The sequence below is a fragment of the Hordeum vulgare genome, chromosome 3H (assembly GCF_904849725.1).
Source record: "Hordeum vulgare subsp. vulgare chromosome 3H, MorexV3_pseudomolecules_assembly, whole genome shotgun sequence".
NCBI lineage: Eukaryota > Viridiplantae > Streptophyta > Magnoliopsida > Poales > Poaceae > Hordeum > Hordeum vulgare.
Genome location: NC_058520.1, coordinates 410487436 through 410499968, shown reverse-complemented (window position 1 = coordinate 410499968; position 12533 = coordinate 410487436).

Below are 12533 nucleotides of genomic sequence, written 5' to 3'. Positions count from 1 at the left end.
TTAAAGATGTCATCTTTGACAAAGATAGACTTTGTAGTGCTTGTCAAGCAGGAAAACAAGTTGGAGGAAGTCATCCCGTGAAGAACATCATGACCACAAGAAAATCCCTCGAGCTGCTTCACATGGATCTCTTTGGTCCCAACGCTTATAAGAGCCTCGATGGAAATTCTTATGGTATGGTTATTGTTGATGATTTTTTCACATTTACGTGGGTGTTATTTCACAATGATAAGTCGCGGGTACAAATAATCTTCAAGAACTTTGCTCAAAAAGCTCAAAACCAATTTGAAGTGAAGATCAAGAAGGTTCGAAGCGATAACGGGACGGAGTTCAAGAACACTAATGTGGATACTTTTCTTGACGAATAAGGTATCTTACATGAGTTCTCGGCAACATTCACACCTCAACAAAATGGAGTTGTTGAGAGGAAGAACCGGACGCTCATAGAGATGGCGAGAATGATGCTTGACGAATACAAGACTCCAAGACACTTTTGGACAGAAGCCGTGGAAACAGCTTGCCATGCCATAAACCGACTCTACCTCCACAAGCTTCTTGGTAAAATGGCATACGAGATACTCACTAGTAACAAACCCCAAGTTGTATACTTTCGAGTATTCGGCTCTAAGTGTTATATTCTTGATAAGCATCGTCGATCTAAATTTGCACATAAATCTTATTGAGGTTTCCTTCTTGGTTACGGATCAAACTCTCACGCTTACCGTGTCTACAACAACTTCACTTGAAAAGTTGAAGATATGGTAGATGTGAAGTTTGATGAGACTAATGGTTTGCAAGTTGAACAATTTTCAATAGATATAGGAGATAAGGAACCTTCAGAAGCTATCAAAAATTTGTTCATTGGCAAGATTCGTCCCATGGAGGTGAAGGAAAGCACTTCATCAACTCAAGTGGAAGCTCCTACTTCACATCAAGGCAAACCGCAAAATGACATGGAAGTATCCACAAGCGGTACACAACTTGATGAAGAAGTGGAAGAAAAACATCTTGATGATCCACCTCAACCTTCCCCACCACCACCTCAAGGATAACATGACGCCAACGACAATGCTCAAGATGACAATGAAGAAGAAGAAGCTCCTCCATCCAACAAAAAGAAGCTTTCAAGAGTTAGAGCAATAGTGGACAGAGATCATCCCCTGAAACAAATCTACAGCGACATAAACAACACGAGAATCACTCGCTCTAAAACTCGACTAGCTAACTTTTGTGAGCATTATTCTTTCATATCTATCATTGAACCCTTGAAGGTAGAAGGAACTCTCCAAGATCCAGATTGGGTGAATGCCATGCATGAAGAGCTACACAACTTCGAGAGGAACCAAGTATGGACACTTGTTGAAAAACCAAAAGGCAAGAAGAATATCATTTGTACAAGATGGGTGTTTCGAAACAAGCAAGATGAAGACGGACAAGTTGTATGCAACAAAGCACGTCTCGTAGCCCAAGGATACACGCAAGTCGAAGGTATGGACTATGGTGAGACTTATGCTCCTGTTACTATGCTTGAAGCCATTTGTATTCTTATAGCTTATGTTAATCAACATGATATAACTCTCTACCAAATGGATATTAAAAGTGTGTTTCTCAATGGAGAAATTGAATAGTAAGTTTAAGTTAAACAACCTCCTGGTTTTGTGAACCCTAAGAAACTTGATCATGTTTACAAACTTCGTAAAGCTTTATATGGTCTTAAACAAGCACCTAGTGCTTGGTACATATGCCTAAAGAAGTTTCTCATTAAAAAGGGTTTTGAGGTTGGCAAAATTGATGCGACCTTATTCACTCAGAGAGTAAATGGAAAACTATTTGTTTGTCAAATATATGTGGATGATATTATCTTTGGCTCTACTAACCCACATTTTAGTGAAAAGTTTCGAAAGCTGATGTTAGAGAAGTACGAGATGTGCATGATGAGTGAACTGAAGTTCTTCCTTGGTTTGAAAATCAAACAATCAAGAGAAGGTACGTTCATCTCCCAAACCAAGTACACCAAGGACTTGATCAGGAAGTTCAACATGCAAGAATGCAAAGGTATGAGAACCCCCATGCCTATTAGTGGACATCTTGACCTCACTAAGGATGATGCACCCGTTGATCAAAAGGTTTATCAATCAATGATAGGATCATTGTTATATCTATGTGCCTCTCGTCCTGATATCATGCTAAGTGTTTGCATGTGTGCCCGCTATCAAGCAGCACCTAAAGAGTGTCATCTATTGGCTGTGAAAAGGATAGTGAGGTACCTTATACATACACCAAACTTTGGCATATGGTATCCCAAGGGATCTTCCTTTGATCTTGTTGGCTATTCTGACTCGGACTATGCTGGAGACAAGGTTCATAGAAAATATACCTCAGGTAGATGTCAATATATTGGGAGATCTCTTGTCTCTTGGTCATCCAAGAAACAAAACTCGATATCCTTATCAACTGCCGAAGCTGAATACATAGCCGCTGGATCATGTTGTCCTTAATTACTATGGATGTCTTAAACGCTTAAGGATTATGGCATTCATGTCAGAAAATCCCATTGTTGTGTGACAATGAAAGTTCTATTAAGACTGCACATAATCATGTGCAACATCCTAGAACCAAGCAAATCCAAGTGCGACATCATTTCATCCGTTATCATGTTGCCAAACGAGATATCGATCTCACACATGGTCGTACTGACAAACAACTCGCTCGTATTTTCACCAAACCACGTGATGAGAAAGTGTTGTGTCATTTGAGGAGTGAGTTGAACATCATTGATGCTTCAAACTTGAGCTAGACTCACTCGGATGCATGCAAGACTCGGATGCATGCAAGGGCATGAGCTTGACTGACTGTTCCTTGATGCCATTGATATGACTATCTTATGTCTTGGAAACTATGCTCCCTTGTATTGCATAAAACCTTTTGTAGGTACTTGGAATAAATACACTCCACAAGATTGCAAACCAACTCTTATCAAAAGCAATCTTGACATGGACAAGTATCAACAACCTTTTCTTCGGAGATGAAGGAAGAAGACAACAAATCATATAATTGACAATACTATGATAATGATTTTCACTCATGTCAATTGGATATATTATGTTCTTCCTTGCGTGACTAGCCATTGTAGGTGAAAAGTGAACCAAAATGACACGAATAACTCCCAACTCAAGATGATCTTCATCAACTTTGAGCATCAACAACAAATTCACCTACATGCCACGTCATCAACATCACTCGAAGGTATGTACTCATATCCTTGATAAAGCTCTACACCAATTCATGGTGTACATCAACTAAATTGATATGAAGACATTGAAATACTTAATTGAAAAATGGAAACCCCATTTCACGCTTAACGATGAGTATGACCTATGATCAAGCATCCTTGCTGGACTCCTCAAGTCAAATACTCTAATATAGGTGACCTAGTCACCGCCCCACACCTAGATGGAGAATATCGTATTGTTCACATTTGATCTTTCACATTCTTAGAACCATTCCATTCTCATCTATATGTGTGTATTAACAAAAAAAACATCTCTTATTCTTCTTTCTTTTGTTGAAGTGTCTCAGTTGGAATTATCATTCTTTTGGACTCTTGACCTTTTGAAACAATTCTTTCAATCAACCTATTTTCTGTTAAAGAGTTGACTATCATTGCAACTCGGTTTCACAGAATTGGGTAACTTGGTCCAACCGACTTCTCCAAGAGGACTAAATATCAATCTTGGTTCTACTGAATCATTATGCCTCGGTGACTCCGATTTTTCTGACTTTGTTGCTCTGATAATTTCTTCCAGACTATTGTCTTAGGGGGAGACAACTTATCTAGGGGGAGAAAAATCTTAGTGATCCCATGCAATATAAGAGTGAGAATCCTCTAGGATCCATAACTTAGGGGGAGATCATTCAAGGAACTCTTATCCATACCCAAGGGGAGAGAAGACAAATCCGAGGAACCCTTACAAAAGAGAGAAGTATCCAGGATCCTCTTTTTTTTTCTCTCAATGAGCCCTTACCCTTTGAGCTTTCTTTTTGGTAATTTTGCGAAAGGGGGAGAAATATCATCAAAGCTTATATTCAATGAACCTATTTATAGGTGATAAATACTATCAAATACTATCAAGAAGCTTATACAAAAGAGGGAGCAACAACACTAAGGGGAGATACTTGTATCAAACCCTACACATTAAGGGGGAGAGAGATAAATACCGTTTTAATTGGCTTTATTGGTTTGAACTTATTTTCCCTACCTACTCCCAATAGCTACATGCCATGATTCAGGGGGATAGGAAACTTTACATACTCATTTTAGGGAAGAAAAGTTCTTGTTCCTTGGAGACATATTCTTTCATCAAATCCTATCTTAACTATGTCTTCAATTTCTTGGTACTTTTGAATTTCTTTGCATCTTTACAACAGGGTACTCTTGTGTTATCTAACATTTGTTTTACCAAGTGTACTCCTATGCCAAGACGCTCAAGATCCTCAAGGTAAGTATATGCATCATATCCTTGTTGATGATGACCTCTTGTTTCTTGCACATATTGTTTGCAAGAGGGAGTCTTAAGCATGGAACTTTTTTATTTACATATGTTTGATGCATATAGCCAAGATTCCTATGACTTGTCTTGTTCTTCTACCTTGTGTGTGCCCATGCATTCCAAAGCAACTATCCTTTAAAGGGATTGCACACATTTAGGGGAGCTTGTACTAGTCATATTACCTTCAAAGCCGTCATATCCTTATGAGTATCTTTATTTGAAGCTTTTATTGTATGTTGTCATCAATTACCAAAAAGGGGAGATTGAAAGCACATATGCTCCCTTGGTGATTTTGATAATTCATGACAACATACATTGTCTCTTGGACCAACACTTTTACTTAGATATTTCAGGATTAGTCCATGGAGAGCTATGGCTTAAGGTTTATGTGGAGATACCCCTGGATGCAAGAAAGGAATAATATTGGCTCAAGCTTCAAGCTTGAAGACTCTTCATTTTATATTTGTGAGAAATAGTTTTTGAGTCCATAGGAAAGCCAATACTATTAAAAGGGGGTGAGGTAGTAAAGTGAAATGATTGCTCAAATGCTCAAAGTTAGCCACCAAAACACTGAGTCATTTTCCCCACATTTCCACTTTGTCAAATTCCAAATTCACAAATTCAGTGTCACCAACATTTCCATATCGGATCCACCGAGTTTGGACCTCACACAGAACCCTAGCCATTCCCACCAAATTGGTGCAACCGAAACTGCATCAGTGCTATCGAGTTTGGGTGACCAACATTTTGTTGCCAAGATACACAAAATCGTAATTTCCGAGTTTGAGTACTGGTGCCACCGAGTTTGTCCATCTCACGTTAGTCACCTTTCTGGTGATACCAAGTTGTATATATCGGTCTCACCGAGATTCAAAAGTTCACACCTTTAGTGCTAGTCGGCACCATCGAGTTTCCAACTTCGGTGTACCGAGTTTTCTCTTTTATGTGTAACAGTTGGATTTTGGTTGTTGCCTATATATACCCCTTCAGTCACCTCTCATTCAAGGGAGCACTCAGAACACACACACTTCATTTCCAGATCCATTTTTTTGAGAGAGAACCACCTGCTCATGTGTTGAGACCAAGATATTCCAATCCAATCATTTGAAACTTGATCTCTAGCCTCCCCAAAATGTTTTCCACCAAATTAACCTCTCTTGCCCATGCATATTCTGTGAGAGAGTGATTTGTATTGGGGAAACTATCTTTAAAAGCACAAGAGCAAGGAGTTCATTGATCTACCACATCCATTACCTTTTGGAGGGTGGTGCCTCCTAGATTGGTTAGGTGTCACTTGGGAGCCTCCTACTTCGTGTTGTGGAGTTGAACCAAGATGTTTTTAAGGGCAAGGAGATCACCTACTTCGTGAAGATCTACCATGATTAAGGCTAGTCCTCCGTGGATGGAAGCAGTGGTGGGATAGACAAGGCAACTTCTTTGTGGACCCTCTGTGGGTGGAGCCCTACGTGGACTCTCGCACCCGTTACCCTCCGTGGGTTGAAGTCTCCAGTAACATGGACGTACGATAGCGCCACCTATCGGAACCATGCCAAAAATCGCCGTGTCAACCTCATGCGTTTGATCTCCCTACCTTACTCCTCTACATTAAACTTGCATGTTTTACTTTCCACTGCTATTCTCTTAGAACTGCATGTGTAGGGTGACCTAGTCTTGTTACAACTGCTAGATTTCTACCCTTCTAGAAATTAGGTTAGGCTAGAATTTTTATCTAAACAAGTAGTCTATTCACCCCCCTCTAGACACATCTTCTATCGATCCCTTAACAAGTTAGATAACATTGGGAACTGTAATTTCCTCAGGATTGTGTGCATCTCGCTCTACACACACTTCTTCAAGTTCAACCATGAAGAAAAAGATGATTGCTGGGCGAGGCAAAATACCAAGCCCTAACAAGATGGTCTTGAATATTCCCTCTGGATCTGAGGATGATGAAGCCGATGACGAAGAAGTTGCTCAAATCATCATAAACAAACAAGAGATGGTTTCGCAGGACAAAGGCACAAACATTCCTGTGATGTTGGATCCTAGGGTTCTGTTAGACTTCATTGACACCTGGTATCTAAATCCTCAAACTCCGATTGATGATTTGCAGCTTCCACCTGGGCCAAGCCATGTGCTAACTGCCTTCAATTCCCAAGAAAAATGGAAGGTTGAAAAGGCCAAAAGGGCCAGAAATGAGAAGACTCGGAAAGACAGATTTATGAAGAACAACCTTCTCTCTTTGTATCCTAAATATCTAATTTCCACTCAGACCGAGATCAAAAACCTCAGTGAAGTCTGCCATTGGGGGTTCGGCCATTGATCATGTGGTCACTAAAGTCACGCACTCGGTTTTCTCGTTCGGGGTTTCTTACAAGCAAGTTGGTTTTCATATTCTAGCCTTGCGTTCTTATAAGTGCTCCAGTTTTAAGTGTTTTTTTCATCTCTGGGGCAATGGTGGTCCGAATTGGCGTCGAGAATTTTCTCTATGGAGGAAACAGTGTGATGCTGAATGGATTTTGATTAGCCCGTCTAAGAGGAGGGCAACATTAGGTCTGATGGCAATGCATTCCAGACCTATTAAGTCCTCTTTTAAATCTAGATCATCTACACGCAAGAAGCTATCTTTCGCAACCCTTCAACAATATGACGTTTGCAAAGGTTACAGGTGTCCTGTCACCCAAGATGAGCTTCCGACGCTTCAAAATGCTGGCTATTCTTTTCCTCAGTAGGAGCGTGTTATTATCAGTGCACCACCATCGGCTGAACTCATGTGGACGACGACGACGCCTCACATTGCTTTCAGGATAGTTTCTCAGCCGGTGTCACCCTCCGCGTTGTCCGGCATTTAAATCATATCAGCGGAATGAACGGGATTTCTTCCTCTCTTTGTTCAAATATTGTTCCCCCTCCAATTCGGGAGGGATTTCAGATTCTTTAAAACTAGCGTCGTCCGATGGCTTAGTCAATGGGCCTTCCTCCAATCAATTTCCAACTAATGGGCCGACAGTAGCTTCATCTTCAAATCGACATGATATTCCTTCCTCGCAAGAGGCCCATCAGCTCTTTGATGATTTAATTAATGGCATGGTTCAAGAGCTATTTTCTTGCACAATCTGTTTGAATCGTGGGCATCTAGCTCCCAACTGCACGACTTCGCCAATATGCTCTTCCTACGGCAGGGTGGGCTATATGAAATCTAACTGTGCTTCTTTTATGCGTGATAATTGTCTTACTTGGAAACGTAAGAGCCCCACCACCTCCCCTGTTGCCGATTTCTCGGGAACCTCTGTTGATCTTGCGGAAACCGCGCAACCTGCCGAACAGTTCTCCCCAATCTCGTCGCACTCATCACCTCCCAGGACTCCATCTGAGCCACCGCCATTGACGCCACCTCCTCCTGTTACACTCCCTGACATGGCCAACTTCGAGCTAGACCCTAAGCGGTATGGCCCTCCGGGCCATCACATCATCGATGGCGGCCCTAACCGCCTCCCAAGGACGTTCATCACTCGAGCGATCTCCATTGCCCACAGACATGAACAGTTCGTCATCACAGAGGTGTTGTCTGCCCCGCCTGCCGATCAAGTTGGTCATGTACGATAGGATGTTGTTGATCTTCTGCACAACCGGGGTTTCCATGTTCGCTCCGCACAACCTTGGATTGCGGGGGTCGGTTTATTTGAGCTTAGAGATGCTGGTGAGAGCTTTGTTGCTGTCCAGATGGTTCCTCGGGACCTGGGGAATGATTCTTTCGTTAGATTCATGCAACACAATGAGGGCGCAGGTTTTCATGGCACTGCTGGTTTTCATCAGGGATGTCTGATGTTTTTGGGCGTGCCACTGGATTTCCGCAACACCGATGACCTTCGTGCTGCGGTGAACACGTTTGTTGAATTCCACCACTGGGTCAGTGATGATCCATATCTTGTCCGCTCCATCGTTTTTGCATCGTTCCCGGACGATTTTCTGGTTTGTCAGAGTGTTACCTTTTCTGAATATGCCGCTTGGGGTGGAGCAAGGGTTTCTTGGTCTGCACTACTGTTCATCCTGGGTGCAGCCTTTGCAGAGCAGATGCCCAATGATGAAGACCGCATGCCCCTCAATGGCAACCCCCACTCGATGCCATGTCAGCTTGAGCAGGATAATCTGCTCTTTGCTTTGCCACCCTACCCTGCTCTAGGGTGGAATGATGTGCCGCCACCACCCCCAATGCCAGAGCCTCCAGTTTAGCACGAAGAGGGCAGTTGGGGTTGGCAAGCTGAAGTTCCTGATGCAGAACCTGCTGCACCTGAACAAAATCAAGAGTCCATGGTCATCGACCAACCAACATCTTTTGATTCTGTTCAGGAGATTGTGGTCGTCGACCCCCAGCCGGATGATGTTGAAGCTGCTGCTGATGTCCCTGCCAATGTTGCCGCTGCTCATCATGCCCCTCCCAATGAGGATGATGCTACCGAGGATGCTCCTGAGGAGTTCAATCCACTGACGATTATTCCTTATCAGCATCCTATCTTCAGGCCTGTCAACCTAATGATTGGAGCAGTCTGTGTTGCTTATGGACCTCCGTTGCCGCCTGTCGTCTCATGGACAAGGTCTTTTGGAGCACTCATGGGGATGTTCAGTTCTTTGCATGTCCCTCGTCACCTCCACATGCCAGCGGCTATGCCTATTGTGCTCCCCACGCGCTCCTGGTCATTTGCATTTGATGCAGATCGTGGGGAGCCGAGCATTGTTTACAAGGATTGCACTCCTGCCCCTAGCTCTAAGGTAATGCCACCAGCTGACAGCATCTTTGCATCATGAGGGGAACTTTTCTCTTTTGATTCTCCAGCTTCCATGAAGATGGTGCCATGCAACAAGGACACTCCCATTGTGGACTCATCAGTCCGCAGATGCACCAGAGGATCGATCAAGCGGGATGCCTTCAAGCCTGTTTTGTAGGAGCTTCCGATGCATGTGCCCAAGAAGATAAAGCCGCGAGCTAAACCCATGCAAGTACCGGAGGTTCATGCAGCACTACCACCATCACAGGAGGAGTCCGTCCCATCAGCGACTCCAGTTCGGGTGATCCAAGCTATTGGCCAAAGCCTTGGCATCGCCTCCGAGAAGGTCTCCAAGGATCGACTTATGGAAGATCCTCCTGTCTCCAAGCCTCCACCCAATGATGATTAGACAAGTGTTTATGTACCTACACTTTATCTGTTGTTCCCTTTATCATGATACTGCTTGTTGTGTGTCATAGCTCTTTGAACTTTGGTTGCGTTGGTTATTATGTTACTGCGCTTTTGTTATTACATCTCGTTGCTATGGATAGTCGATCTACAAGAAGTTGGCGGGTTCTTTGCTGGAATGTGCGTGGTTTAAAATCAGACATACGACAAAGGGCAGTTCTTAACAAAATAGATGAAATTTTGGCTTCGGTTGTTTGCCTCCAGCAAACTAAAACGCAACATATTGATTTTCGGACTGTTAGAAGTATTTGCCTCAAAAGGTTTGATCAATTTGCTTATACCCCATTGGGTGGTGCCTCTAGTGGATTGATCACCTTGTGGAATTCTTCCATTTTAACGGGCACCTTGATTGAATCTCAGCCCTTTGGTTTAATTGTGTCATTCACCTCAAATCATACTTCTGAATCTTGGACTCTGGTCAATGTTTATGGTCCTTGCCATGGAGAGGCTAGGGATCAATTCGTCAGCTGGTTGTATAATCTTAATATCCCTGTCAATGATAATTGGTTGCTTCTTGGAGATTTTAACTTTATTCGCTCACCCTCTAATAGAAATATTCCTCGTGTTGATGTGAACGGTATGTTTATCTTTAATGAGATTATTGGCCATCTGGGTCTATTAGAACTACCACTCAAGGGCAGATCTTTCATTTGGTCAAATATGCAAGACTCACCTCTGCTGGAACAATTAGACTGGTTCTTCACTTCTGCCAATTGGATATCCTCATACCCATTGACACAGGTTCTTCCTTTAGCCAAATCTGCATCTGATCATGTCCCCTGTGTTGTGACAGTAAACACTTCCATTCCCAAATGTAACCTGTTTTGGTTTGAAAACTATTGGGTGGAGATGGATTGATTTCTTAACTGTGTCCAAGATTCTTGGAAGAGTCCTTCCAGGAAAAGTCACATCACTGCCATCATCATGGATAAGTTTAAACACCTAACGCAAGCTCTGAGGAGATGGCAGACTAGCCTCTCTCAGCTCAAAGCACTCATTGATAAATGCAATAAGGTGGTGCTCTGTCTGGATGATCTTGAAGAACTCAGACCCCTGTTCAAACCTGAAGCCAATTTCAGAGTGATTGTGAAGCTACACCTAGACCACCTATTGCATTTGCAATTCCTTTACTAGAAAAAGAGAGCTACCATTAGATTCATCAAGGTTGGGGAGGAGAATACTAAGTTTTTCCATGCCATGGCAACTGAAAGATATAGAAGAAACTCCATTTCATCACTTAAATTGGGGGATGGATTTGTTATATCTGATCATGAGCAAATTGCTGGCTGTTTTTGGTACTCTTTCAAGGACAGGATGGGCTCCTCTCAAGGAATTAACATGGCCTTCAATCTTCGGTCTCTTATTCGTAGGGTAGAAGGGCTAGATATTCTTACATTGCCTTTTACCAAAGAAGAGATGGATAAGACTGTCAAAGAAATGCCCATTGATAAAGCTCCTCGTCCAGATGGTTTCAATGGACTCTTCTTCAAGAAATGCTGGCATATCATCTGTCCTGAATTTTACCAGCTTGCAAATGACTTTCTTGCAGGAATTGCAAAGCTGGAATATATGAACTCCTCATACATTACTTTGGTGCCCAAAAAGATTTCTCCTAAGCAAGTAGGTGATTTTAGGCCTATCTCCCTCACTGGTATGAGACTTAAATTCCTTTCCAAAATGGTTGCCAATAGACTGCAGTTACAGATCATGAAATGTATCCATAAAAATCAGTATGGTTTCATCAAGTCCAGAACCATCCAAGACTATGTTGGATGGACATTGGAATACCTACACTAATGTCACCACTCAAAAAACATTGTCATCCTCAAACTTGATTTTGAAAAGGCTTTTGACTCTATGGAACATGAATTCATATTTCATATTCTTAGGCACAAGTGTTTTAATGATAGGTGGATATTATGGTACAGCAACTACTCACTTCTGGCTCTTCCTCTGTTCTTCTGAATGGAGTTCCTGGTAGAAAATTCATGTGCAAGAAGGGTGTCAGGCAGGGAGATCCCATGTCCCCTCTCTTTTTTGCCATTGCTACTGACTTTATCCAAACCATGGTAAATCAGTTGTTGGAGAACGGACTCATTCAGCTGCCAATACCTTGCCATGATAAAGGCTTTCCAGTAGTCCAATATGCAAATGACACTTTTATCATTTTGCCTGCTATGGAGTTCGAGCTACTAGAGTTCAAAAAGATGCTTATGCTCTTCTCCCAATTCACTGGTCTTCAAGTGAATTATCACAAGTCTGCTCTGTTGCCTATCAACATTGATCATGGAGAACTTCAAAGGCTAGCTTCCTCTGTTGGGTGTAAGGTAGGATCATTGCATTTCACCTATCTTGGTCTACCCGTTGGGACAACCAAACCAAGGATTATTGATCTAATGCCATTTATGGATAGTACGGAAAGGAGGCTCTCTGCTAGCTCCTCCTTCCTAGCTCAGGGTGGTCGTTTGCAATATCTCAACTCAGCTTTGTCCTCTGTTCCCATTTTTTTCCTCTGTAGTTTGGAGATACCACCAGGGATCCTTAAGCAGTTGGAAAGGATACAAAGACAATGTCTGCGGCGAAAGAATGACCAAGATCATGCACCTTGTCTTGCAGCCTGGGACTTAGTGTGAAGACCAAAAATGAAGGGTGGTTTGGGGATTATGAATCTGTTTGTCCAGAATGAGGCACTACTTCTTAAGCATGTGGATAAGTTCTTGAATAAAGAAGTTGTGCCCTGGGTTGATTT